The 12702-nt window shown below is 37.7% G+C and overlaps 1 protein-coding gene across 1 annotated transcript in view; it reads right to left on the bottom strand.

Annotated features, from left to right (window-relative positions):
- ANXA2 (annexin A2) overlaps positions 1–9888 on the bottom strand; it is a 38453-nt gene extending 28565 nt beyond the window's left edge. Inside the window, exon 1 of the mRNA XM_026856274.1 lies at positions 9880–9888. The gene's annotated coding sequence lies outside the window, so the exon portion shown is untranslated. The remainder of the gene's footprint in view (positions 1–9879) is intronic.
- Between the last annotated feature and the right edge of the window lie 2814 nt (positions 9889–12702).

Genomic DNA, 12702 nt, shown 5'->3' with positions numbered 1-12702 from the left:
GGGCCCGCACCGCTGCCGCCCGCTCTGGGCTCGCAGCGACCGCCGGCCTGCTCCGCGCCGCGGCATTTAGGGACCAGCCCTGAGTCCACCGCGGACCGCCGCGCTGAGAAGCCTAAACGGCGTCTGCCGCGAGCAGGAAACGGTAGAAGCCCTGCGATGGGTCGGGATCAATTTCCAGTTGATCAGTCTCAAATACTTCAGAAAAAAAGCAAGTGCTCCCCATTCTCAGCACATACAGTTATTCCTGTAACTTAAGTGGGGCTTTTGTACCCCCCTGCAGGTGAATACCTTTCAAGAGTATGTTGTCACAGGGTGGTCTTGATTGTGCAAAGAGATATTTGTCTCTGCTATAAAAGTTTTTTTGAGACACAGACAAGAGACATCTTCTAGCAGACAAAGAGGGCAAAAAAGTTTTAGGCTAGGCCAGGTACCTAAAAACCGTGGTGGCAAAAGCAGAGAAGCACAAAAGTGACACACAAACATGGACCGAGCCACAAAGTAATTGCTGGGGTGAGATCAGAGATACAAAAAGGGAGAAATATCAAGAAATACTACACTAGACTTTGAACACTGAGGCAACAGAGTGGATGGGTGAACATTGCAGAAGTTGAAAATAGTATTAATAGCCCTTTTTTGAATAAAGAAAAGTGACATGGAGGGGACAGCCATAGGAAAAGGCATATCATGGAACAGCATTTTGTCACAGAACATCAGTGCCAGTATTACATTAGTCTGACAAGTTAGCTTTCGTTTTGGCAAGGCCACTGGGCTTATTTCTCTGTGTATTAATTAACCTGTATTTAAAAATAAATTCCTGGATATCCCCACCTCAACAATCCTCTTCCACTAAACAAATAATTTTCCACTGCTTTTCAGGTTTCTTAGGAAAAAAAAAAATCACCGGCGACTTGGAAAGGTGACTCACAGGTCACAAATACTTGGTCCTAGAAGTAAGAGCCATTCTCTACTGCAGTATTCATTAGGGGCTTTAAATAGGGATAAGCAGTTGAATAGAAGCCAGACAGCCAATTTGCCTACTAATAGATGCACAGTCCTTCAGGGATAGTTTTTCTACCCCCATCTCTTGTCAAACGTTCTTAAATCAAAAGCAGAAAAGCATAACCACAACACTCACAGCTGAAAAAAGCATTTTCACATATGTAATGTATTGCCAACATCTAACATATATGTTGCATTCTTGTATAAAATTTGCTGAGTCACATATTACCACATTAATCCAGAGATGAACACATTCATTCTCGTAACTGAAGGTCCATTTACCTTTCAGCCCTCTACTGCAGCCTGTTCCAATGACACTACTACTCCCAATTCCTTAGAAAATTGTTCTCTTTTTAATAATGCAGTACTTCTTAACATTTTAAGTAGCTCATATACTACCATTAATTTTGTTTAACTAGATCTTCAAGGTATGAACAGTTTGCAAAAACTTTGATATCAAGTGAACTATTATCATTACAGCCACATTAACTGCAGCATTAAAAGATTTCCCAGAAATTCCAACAGCTTCAGAATTGTTGTCTCTAATATCCAAGTTAATCATCAATTATTCAATCTCAGAATCACACATTCACCTCAGTTTAAAACAGGCAGCAGCCTCTCTGAACTTACACAAGCTTCAGGGACTGCTGAAGTGATTTCAAAAGAAAAAACAATGACAGTAGGAGAAAAAGAGCAACCATATTCAGAGTCATGAAGATACGAACATTATATTCAAACATATTATGAATTCCCTCAATTGCTTTCCACTTATGTAGGTCAACTGACATCAAAGGTGCTTGTACCAGCTGAGGAATTTAAGTAGCTGGAACAGCAGAAAACACATTAACACTTTAGGCAGAACAACTTACCACCCCCTAATTTTGAGGCCTGGTGATCCTGCCCATGGAAATATGATATATTCTTCATACCTTTAAGAAAAAAACTCTGCAAAACCAGTGAGTTGAAGAAGGCAGCAGACTGTGCAAATAGGAAAGACTTCTGTTATCTGCCAAACAGGGAAAGGAAATTAATTCAATGGAAGAACAGGAGCCAAGTGCCAGAATCACTTTTTAAAATTAAAAATAAGCTTGTAAGTCACATGGACTATTTCTGAAAATTTACCCAAAGCTTGCAGGGTTTGTACAGCACCTATCACAAGGCCTTCTGTTCTGGTCCATGACCACTGCTCCTGAGCACTAAATTAAAGTAACTACTGTCAGTATTAGAATGGATAACAGGCTGGGACAAGGACTGCACTTACTACAAGCCCAGCGTCTCTCTGTCCCTGCCTCACAGATGATTTACTGAAAGACACAAGCTGCAACTAGCCTGCAAGTAAGGCAGTGCCAAGAGAGGTTTTCAACTTGTTTTCACATTGCTTAGTCCCCACATGCCCTTAAAGTATCTGCATACAAGGTCATAATTCAAATATCTGGCAACTATTTCAGCTGCAATTACCTATTTGTGATCTCCGGCTTCCTGCATGCTGACCACAGAAATCAAAGAGAGTGCATTTTGTTGACTGGAGCTCCCCAGAGTCCTGTGGATGGAAAAAACCAAATGTAATTGTGCTCACTTCTCATTCTTCCCTTCTGACAGCTCATTGTGACTGTGGTTGATCCTGTACTCTATGGACATGCTCTAGGTCCATTTATTCCATCCTCACAGACTCGGTGACATTACCATTGCTAACTCTCCCATTGTTTTGTTACTGCTTAATATTGTTTGCTAGTAATTTTATCTTTTTTTTTTTTTTTCCCCCCTTTCCTCTTTCAATATACCATTGTCTTCCGCCTCACCAACACCTTTGATTTTCTTGTTGTTATGTTATACTACTGGAGGACTGATGTGCTTATTTGAATATTCAATTTATGTTCCCCTCTGATCCAAACTTTATCTTTGCAATACCATTAGTGCATCACTCTGGCTCTCAATAGATTTTTTCTCTCACTTCTGCCCCGGATTGTTGGGGTCCTTCATCTATACAGATTTTTCTCATACTCTTTCAGGATGCTGTCTACAACAAATCAAAGATGCATTAACACTGGAGTTACGAAGGCCACAATTCTGTCAGTGTGTATTGCCCGATTAAATATTTTTCTTCAATATAAAAAAAAAAAAAAAAAGGAAGGGGGGGAAACAGGACAAAGGACTTTCTGGTTTAGGTGTGACTGAGCCTCTATGTAACATTGTTTCCCTGAATGTGTTATGTTGCAAGAAGATAGTATGAATTCCATTCTGTTTAACATACAGATCAGGCAGCCCTCTGGGTGTTATTTTTGCACCTTGATTATTTGGTCTAATTTGGGAATTGCCATGATACAAGTACGCATAGATTTGTTATTAACACATAATTACAGGTTACAGAGAAAGTTAAGTATAACTTAAAAGTTATGCTAGTTGGGTTCCCAGGATAACAACTTGGCAAGTTATTATGTCTATGGCTACATAAGAAAGGGGGAAGGACTCCTGAAAGCACACCTAGACTGCATTAGTAAAACTCTAAACTCTGAAAGTGTTTAACTTGTTTGGTTTTTTTTTTGTTTGAGTTTTGGTTGGTTGGTTGGTTGATTGGGGGGAGGTGTGTCTCAGAAATGCCCCATTTTTCATTAACATCCATAATGATTCACATCTTACAGAACTGTGCTTGCAACATGTGTTTTTGAAAAATAGACTGAATGCCAGAATACCAATCCTATCTTTTATCTAATAGAATACCAGAGAACCAGACATCTTGTTAGGTGCTCCACCTAACAACCTAAGCCCTTGGATCAATTCTATTCTGTGCAGTCTCATTCCTACACTACATGCACATTCCTGCACAAATGTTATTCTCCACTCAGAATTTCATTTACTTGAAATAATCCCTTTTAAAGAGCTAGACTTATATCTGGAATGATCTTGTGTGTTAGTCAGATTCTAATATTTTGTTACATGTGTATTTTACAAATGAAGCATTATAACAGGTAAGGTAGTTAGCATTTGCTAGTTCAATCTGGGTACAGAGAGGTAGTGTGCTTATGAATAGGACATCCAGGTTAGAAACTGGACACCTGGACTGTAGGCCTTGCAGTGCTATGGTTTGCTGCATGATCTTAGATTGTTGCCTCCTTAATGATCAGATTCTGTCTTTCATCTGTTAACTCTTCAAGGCAAAGACCTGCAAAAGAAAATGATAAACAACACAAACTACTTCATCAACATACAGGAATAAACAAGATTCATCAAATTGCTTCCAGTTTATCTTAATCTGTTTCACACAAAGTCTACATTACATGAAACCTGACATAACCTTGTTTAAAGGATATATTTTAGTGGTCATTTTAACTGACAAAGACCTGACAGGTGTTATGTTCTACAGTTACTTCCCATGCAGAATCTTGAAGCACTTTACACATTACATTAGCCATGTAAAGTATTTGCTGTCAGCTTCTAGTAAAACATCTACCTCTCTCTCCCACCAGTTGGCTGCATCTTGCATATGACTTTCAAAAGTCTCCTCTTATATTCTCATGCTGGTTTATCACTGGACTTGTCTTTATCTACTTCACGCTTAATTTGCAAATTAATTTCTGTCTGTTGTTCAGTATCCCTTCTCTGCCACTTTCATGTATGTCTAATCATAGCCTTAGTTTGAACTCTAATTTATTTTCAAAGATTTCCTCATCACCTGTGTAAGAAACACCATCATCCTGATTCTTTTATCTCAGACTCAGTGGATCCTTTCACTCTAAGCCTATGGGCACAAGGAGCTTGCCTCCACAAAGAACCAGACACCCGAGTGACTTGGGATCCAAGTCAAGGTAAGGGAGTAACAAAACAAAATATTAACTAAGACTATATTTACACCACTCACTCAGAAACTCCTTTAACTGTGCACAGAAGCTAATCATAAACCAAGCTGTCTTGGGGCACATATACAGCCTAATTAAAGTCACTACCAATTGCCAAAACCCATAAAGTTTGAGTCACTGTAGTGTAATCCCATTGCACTGGCTGTCCACTGTTAATAGAAAACAACATGGAATCATCTATGCTCTGTTGAGATGCTCAGAAGGAAGCAGGACCCTTTATTACTCTCACGTAGCTGACACAGGTAACAGCATGGGCCAGCAACTTCAAAGGTGCAGCAGGCTCGTTTCCCTCATGTCTCAGTTCAGGCTACTGCATCGTCTTCCCTTCTGTCTGGCATGCTAACTAGAGATATATATAATCAATTGACACAGAGCTACAGTGAGGAACATGCATCATGAACAAATACTAAACCAGCAATTAGATACATGTGTACCAAAGAACAGAAAAGTAACTCCTCTGGCATACCTTCATCATCAGTATTAATGGTGTCTGGAATGCAATTCCATTTCTAAACTACAATGTGCATCACTAGCGTTTTGGTTTTTCAGTGTGCCTCACAGAAGTAATCATCTAGTGGCTAGGAGACGTCACCTAGATACATAAATAAACAGGAATTAAACACACTTGCCAAATTCTTTGTACTGGTATTGGTGGCATGAATAAACTCAGCACCTTTACACTGAATGAAACATTCACAGGATATACAGTCACTATTTGTGTAACCATGTTTCAGTGAACTTCCTCAGTCCCTCAGGGACTTCCCAATGCCCGGCTTGACAGCCAGCTGCCTTTTTATTCTAAGATCATGCAATCTAGGACAAAAGGGCTGTAAAGCATAGCTGGACATTCAAGAAGGTAACTTTACTTTCTGTTATCATGAATACCTTCAAGCATAGCTTAATCTACTTAGGGTTGGAGAGTTGCAATTCCATCTGAATCTAGATATCATGCTGTCTTTGATCCTACATACATTAACAGATTAAGATGACACATCTCAAAACCACTATGATGAGTTCAGCTTTCTCTGCAACAGCAGCACAATGCTGCTGGCATAACCAGACTACCAGTATATGTTACAGCATTATGAGAGATTTTGAACCCATTTACATGACAGTGCTTAAAATGACTACAGCTGCCAGCTCTACAATAATGTTCCCCAGACTGCCACCACACTGGAAAACACGGTTGGAAATATTACCAGTGCACGTAGGAGCTCCTGACATCATCCAGAACAGACCAGCATGAATAATCACTACAGAGTTTGGTCTGTCTTGCCAGAGGACAGAAACAGCTATAAAAGATGGAAGCTGCCAAAAGTCCTCTGGGAGTTTTTCCTAGGAACAGTGTTTAAAAGTTTCATGTAAGACCAAGTCTCTTCTGCTTCATTGTTTCCCATCATTATGTGCTTTTTCCACTTTAGTGACTCAGAACACAAACAGTCCCATGGTTTGGATTAATCTCCTGGCCTCTGCCAAAGTAGAGGGGAGGCTGTCACACCTTAAATATTTCCCTGAGAATCTTGTGGAATAATTCTGAAAGTTTCAAGGAATCTATTTAATGAAGGACCATCTAAACTTACTCTAAAAATCCTTAAACAACAGGTTCCTATGGCAAATCTGTAGGCTGGTAACTGCATACTGCAAAATATATCTCTTTTTTATTTAACATCATGCCACCCCTGAAATGGCCAATGAAAAATGAATTTAAAAATCACTTACAGATTGAAGTTCACTGACATAAATCAGCATACTATTACTACAGCAATCTGGAACACAGCTGTAAAATTTCAATTAAAATCAATGATTCTGTGAAATAGCAGGAAAGGTTTTTGTGGTTTTTTGTTTGTTTTAAAACATATCAACTCTGTTTTAGTACAAAATAACATAAACCACTTACTATTTTAAGTTCTGACATGATCTGAACTTCGTTACCTAATTAGGATCAGCTGAGGTACTAGCTGGGGAACAAACAATGCCTTGCAACACAAAGGAGTATCACAAATTCTTGATTAAGTATGACTGTCTGCACTGATCTCTTTTTTTGCTCTTTCAAGCGGCATATTATAGCTTTAGATAAAATTTCAGGTAAACTATCTTGTCTTCAAAAAAGCTGTTGACTGAGTGAAGGGGAATGGCTGTTACAAAAATTGTTTCTGCCAGGCAGGCTAAGACTTGCTTTTCCAGGTCAGAAGCACAGGTTTGAATTCTATAAGCAGAGATCTCTTCCTTTAATATATCAGGAAAATGGATTAAAAGCCCATTGTTTTAGCATGAAGGAATATGTGTAATACTTAACATTTTCATTAATGTTTGCTTTCAAATAAGCCTTCAGTAAACACTTTGACTTGAGCTGGATAACTAATACATCACTGCTGTTTCTTGTGTGCTAGCAGCTGGTGCGCACACTGGGAACAGATCTTTAACCTTTAAGGAGATGAAACAAAAGGGTGCAGTGATAACACAACTACAGAAAATTTTCAAACATTAAGGTTTATTTTCCTAATGCTACTATCATCCATCAAGTCATTAATACAACAACAAGCACCCATCACAGAGTGTATAGAATAACTGAGTTCAAAACAGCAGAGGAAAGGCATGGAAGCCTAAATGACTCATCAACAAGAACAGACATGGAGACACTGACAGCTGTCATCCTTCCTATGGAGTAGAGGCTGTACCAAAGAAAGTCTTCAGGAGGGTTTTGCCAGTAGAGAAGGCTAGAACCCAAAATTTAAGTCACAGGCTGACACATGCATACACACACACACACACACACTCACACAGAGTAGCATGAAGCCACAGACATTTAAAAGCCAAAGAAATGCGTACAATATTTTCTCTTCTCGGTTTGTCTTTTTGGTCTGGTAGAAAACCTATAAATAGAAGATAATGCATTATTTTGATAAATAGGATGTTGTGTGAAATATCTTCCCTGGAGAAGGCAGGAAAGATACCTATTTTATTTATTCATGCATCCACATAAAAATTCACTGCTTTAAAAAAAGAAAAAAACTGTAGTGACAGGTCTATTGACCCACAAGGTTCCTTTTCTCCAGAGACAACAGCATCATAGTAGTCTCTCCAGGTTTCTTAACCTAAATGTGCTGCTTTTGGATTAAACAAGTCAGTCTAATCAATTTTACAGTGCATTCTGTTTAGGTTACCCACAAAGAAGCCAAAGAATTTCAGCTGTGATGTGACAACTTGTTAATTGGGAAATAACTACAAAATCTGTTCAAAGTAGCATATGCAGTTATGCCGTAACTATACCTCTTCTTTATTTTATTACTCTTGCTATTAACAAAGAATATCCAGAGAGTTGCACGAGACTACTGTCCTGTCAATCAAGGGAACAGAACTGCACAACTGCAGTACTGGATGCATTAACTACATGGTTCTGAAATAAACGGGTTTTGACTGCTGAGGTAGCTTTTAACATGGCTACATGGCCTGCTCAGCAGAGGGGATAAGAAGCAGTGGCATTCTGACAGTTACTTCTTTCCCTCTTTTTTTAAGCTCAAATTTAACCAGACTATTACAATATTTGTTGAAGTGCTCTGTCTGCCAGGCAGTATAGCCCACACTAGACAGACTGACAAGTGACTCGTTTCAGTAGGAATTTTTCTGCATTCTTCCTGTTTTTTTATTTTGAATTGCTTGCACAAAGATTTGGAAGGCGGAGCTTTTGAAACATTAACTGCAGCAGGCCTAGCACAGGATGACACTTCTGTTGTTCGCTCAACTATGGGATAAATAAATTTTAAAGTCTGTACTAAGTTAAGAGCCATGAACAGACTTGAATTATTCTTAAGGTTGCACCATTACTCCAAATCTGATTTTCAGTAATGAAATGAAGTTCTAAAGAAATATACTCTTTTTTTTTTCATAGATGCTTTTAAATAGCTTCTGAAAAATACACTAGAAGCATTGATCTCAGAGTGAATTTGGCTACACTGATATTAACATGGATATTTACAAATTTATTTACAGAAAAATCCTTGTTTTTCTTTCTACACTAGAAGTATACCAGAAGGGAGAACTGACAGAAGAGCTAGGGAATCTCAGTGAGACCAGCTATGCTGCATCATTCCTTTAAAACCGTAGCCTGAAGGCACTATGCAGCAGCTGTGGTAGCAAAAAACCTTAACGGAGAGCAGATTAACAGTCACAGGCAAGACTCTATTAGGTATATTTGGGCAAACAGGCAAGCTCTCAGGTATACAGAGGTGTCCTCAAGTCAGAAAATTTACTTAGAAACAGAAAGGTAAACTCTGATTGAGAATAACTGCTCCCAACAACTGATTCTGTGCCCCGATGTACAGAGTTTGACACTGCATTTCGGATTCAGGTCTGAAAAAGGATTAGACTGGTCAAAATTGTCTTTTTTTCCCAGTTGATCATATCAAGATACCTGTGTATGAACCTGTGTATAAACTCTGGAAGAGATCACAAAAATCTTTATAAGGAAATGCCCAAATTTTCTGACTATTTGTGCCAAGGATGGGTAGTTATATCACTGCAAGACCTCCCCAGGAACACTTTTAGGGCATGTTGAATAGATAGGTAACAATCAGTCTTCATTTAGCATCACTTTATCATCTATGATTTTTTTTTTGTTGAGGAATTCATTAGCTGCTTCTCCACCTAAACATACAAATCTAAGTATTCTCATGATGCTCACACAGGTCATTGCTAGCAACGACTGACTGCATTTACACATTATCAGTATTGCTAGCTCTAAGAGTCTCACGTTTGCTGTTTTTCTGAAGGCATTAGTTCCTAAAAGCCTGCAATGATGCATTAATTCAGGATTCCTTGAAAAAGGCAGTGGGGACTAGAAGGGGAGTCTGTAGCTCTCACTTCAAGGTAAAATTTAAAAAATATAATCTGAGTCACATGTCTGTGAGTATCAAAAGGCTTGAAACACCCTTAAAATACTCAAAAGGCTCTCAAATTTTGTCAAGGTTTATTAAAACTCACAATTATTGAAAAACTCTAGATTTTTTTAAAGATTCAGGATCAATACATTTGTGCAAAGAATGAAATAATCACAACCAGCAGCACAGGCTGCTCCATATCAGCACTGGGCTACAAACATCTGCACTGAAAAACTAAGAGAACCTAACACAGATATCCCTGTGAAATCAGTTTAACCAGCACTTAAAGCTTCCTGTTCTAAAAGACAGGATAACCGCATAAATCTAAATAAATAAAAAAAAAATCTAACAAGGGAAAAATATAACTGGAAGATTCTTAGACTGGATAAGTCACATCTAACCTTGCACTCGAAAAGTATATATAAAAGATATTCTTACAGTAGAGAGTGAAAAACAAGCCATATAAATTGTAACATAAACACACGTAATCCACGCCAGACACAGAGCTGAACATTGAAATTACAGGTCAGGATTGAGAGATCTGGAGAATTTTTTTCCTAAACTCAGTGGGTTGAGGCCATAAAAAAGATCAGGATTAGTTAGCTGTAGAGCAACAGTTACCTGCAGAGTCAGATCCAGGCTCACTCCTTCAGCCATAGTTTCCTGCTTCCCACAGCTTTACAACCTGTGTTACATTTAGGAATTCACACTTCAGTGGTATCACAACAGTCAGGCTCCCCTGTATTCCTTCGTTCTCCTCCACAGGTAACTGTCACTTCAGGAACAGTTTATGTAGAACCAGTGATCCAGCAGCTAATATCCAGCACATTTTCTAGCTTTACTGAAATCCTTCTTTACCACTTATTTTGCTTAGATATTTGTTTCAAATTTTAGATGTTACTGCCTGAAATAAACATGCTATTCCTTTTTCCTTCTCCTCTTATCAAACTCCTTTAGACAGAATTTTATTTTAGATGCAAATATAAATGGAGTATACTTCGGTACTCCTGTCTGTGATAGGTGAAAAAGACAACCAGTGTCTTTCAAACAACTAACTCAGATGAGAGCAAGTTATTCAGTCCCACTAAATCAAAAAGAGAACAAACCAATAAAATGTAACAGTGAATTAAAAAGCTCTCTAGTGTTGTATACAAACTCTAGATTCCCTACCTATTCTAAAAAGGTTAGAATCTACAATTAGTATACTATCATTGGTAATATACTAGCATAGTATAATAGTATACTATTAAGAGAAAGATGCAAGTCTTTTAGGCATCTAGATATATGGGCAAATAGACCATACATTTCTAACATATGAAACTGCATTGAAGAAACTACATTCCATTCAAGCCCAGCAAAAGTTTTTATATATACACACTGAAAACTGCTTTGAATCCCCACACAGAGTTAGTTATCTGGCAAAAATGACTCACAGCTAAAATATTCCTATTATGAAAGGTCACTCAGTGCATTCAGGATTTCGAATCAGAACTATTTGTAATTTGCAAACAGCTCTACACCAGTTCATCTTGTCATTAGCTTATCACAGCAGCTACAGGAAGCAAAGGCCAAATAAAAGAATAAACTCAGTAATACTGTAAATGTGTCTAACAGTGGGGAAAAAAAACCCAGAAAATGCTTTATGCTTCACAAAGAACGGTTTTTAATATACATTCATTGTTTAAGCCTGCTTTATAAAAAATTGTCTTCAGGATTTTATAACAGGTATACCCTAGTAAACAACTTAAAAATTTTTATTTCTACTTTCATGACATTAAAATGTGTCATGTCAAGCTCCAGTGAGCAGAAAAATGCTTGATCAGATGTGTGTACTCTTTAACTAATTTAGATCAAACAAAAGACTGGAAGAACATCTTTAAGGCCTTTGTTTTTTGTGTTAGCAGGTTAAGCATGCATACAAACAGCTCTCCCCAACATCATCCAAAAAAAAATTTGTCTCAGATATTTTAAAATAGTTGTGTTGTTTAAAAGGCAAAATGGGGAGAGAATGTATTGGACTCATTCTTGTAGCTTTCAAGAATTCATGTGCTCTTCTAAAAACAATACTCTTAATAAATGAAAATATAAGTAGAAAACACAAAGCAAAAGCAATGATAGAGAATATAATTTTCAATCCTCAAACTCCAGGATTGTTTCTGTTGAAATTCTCTTTGATGAAACACTGAAAGTATATACTATAAAATACCCATAATGCAGAGAAATCTTCTCTAACAAGCAATCATGTTAGTTACAAACACATCATAGAATACAATGGGTTTACATACTAACATTCAAAACAACTTTAATTTTTCCACACACTCATATTCACTAGGAAAGCACATGTCATCATATTGCTTGGCCTTTTCACAGACAGTAAGTATTCCCTTCTCCTAACTTCACTCTGTCAGTTTGGCCTTAAATTTCAAGCAATCTGCTGATGGACAGCATAATCTGGTTGAGTTTCTAGAACAATGACTAAGGCCTTGATCCTATCACTTGTTCCTCCAGGCAAACCTCAGGTAAGGACTACTGCATACCAGTGTGCAATCTGATACAAGATTTAGGCTGTAGGCATTCAATAATAATGGCAACATTCATTTCTGAAGAAACATGGGAATCCATACAGTTTTTGAAAATTGCTCACTCATAAGTTTCCTAGTGCAAATTTATGGCACAAACCATACAAATAAACATATCTTTTGTTCCCCAAACCTCATTTGTTACACCATCCTAAAAAGAAAACTGGTAGTCTGTGTGTTAAAAAGGATTAAGCAATTCAATTCAAGTGGTTCCCCTTACACACATTACACAATGTAAAATGTAATTTTAAAATACGTCAGAATAAAAATCTGCAGTGATTCTGGAAGAATTAAAAAAGCTGAAAGGTTATTTTTCTTCTTGTTATGTGATAGCAGATATTGCTGTCAACCACTGCTTCATTCTTCAAGCCATAGTTTTTCTACAAAAAAAAA

This window comes from Athene cunicularia (genome assembly GCF_003259725.1).
Source record: "Athene cunicularia isolate RWA chromosome 10 unlocalized genomic scaffold, athCun1 chr10_part1, whole genome shotgun sequence".
Lineage (NCBI taxonomy): Eukaryota > Metazoa > Chordata > Aves > Strigiformes > Strigidae > Athene > Athene cunicularia.
This window is presented reverse-complemented; position numbering and strand designations above follow the sequence as displayed.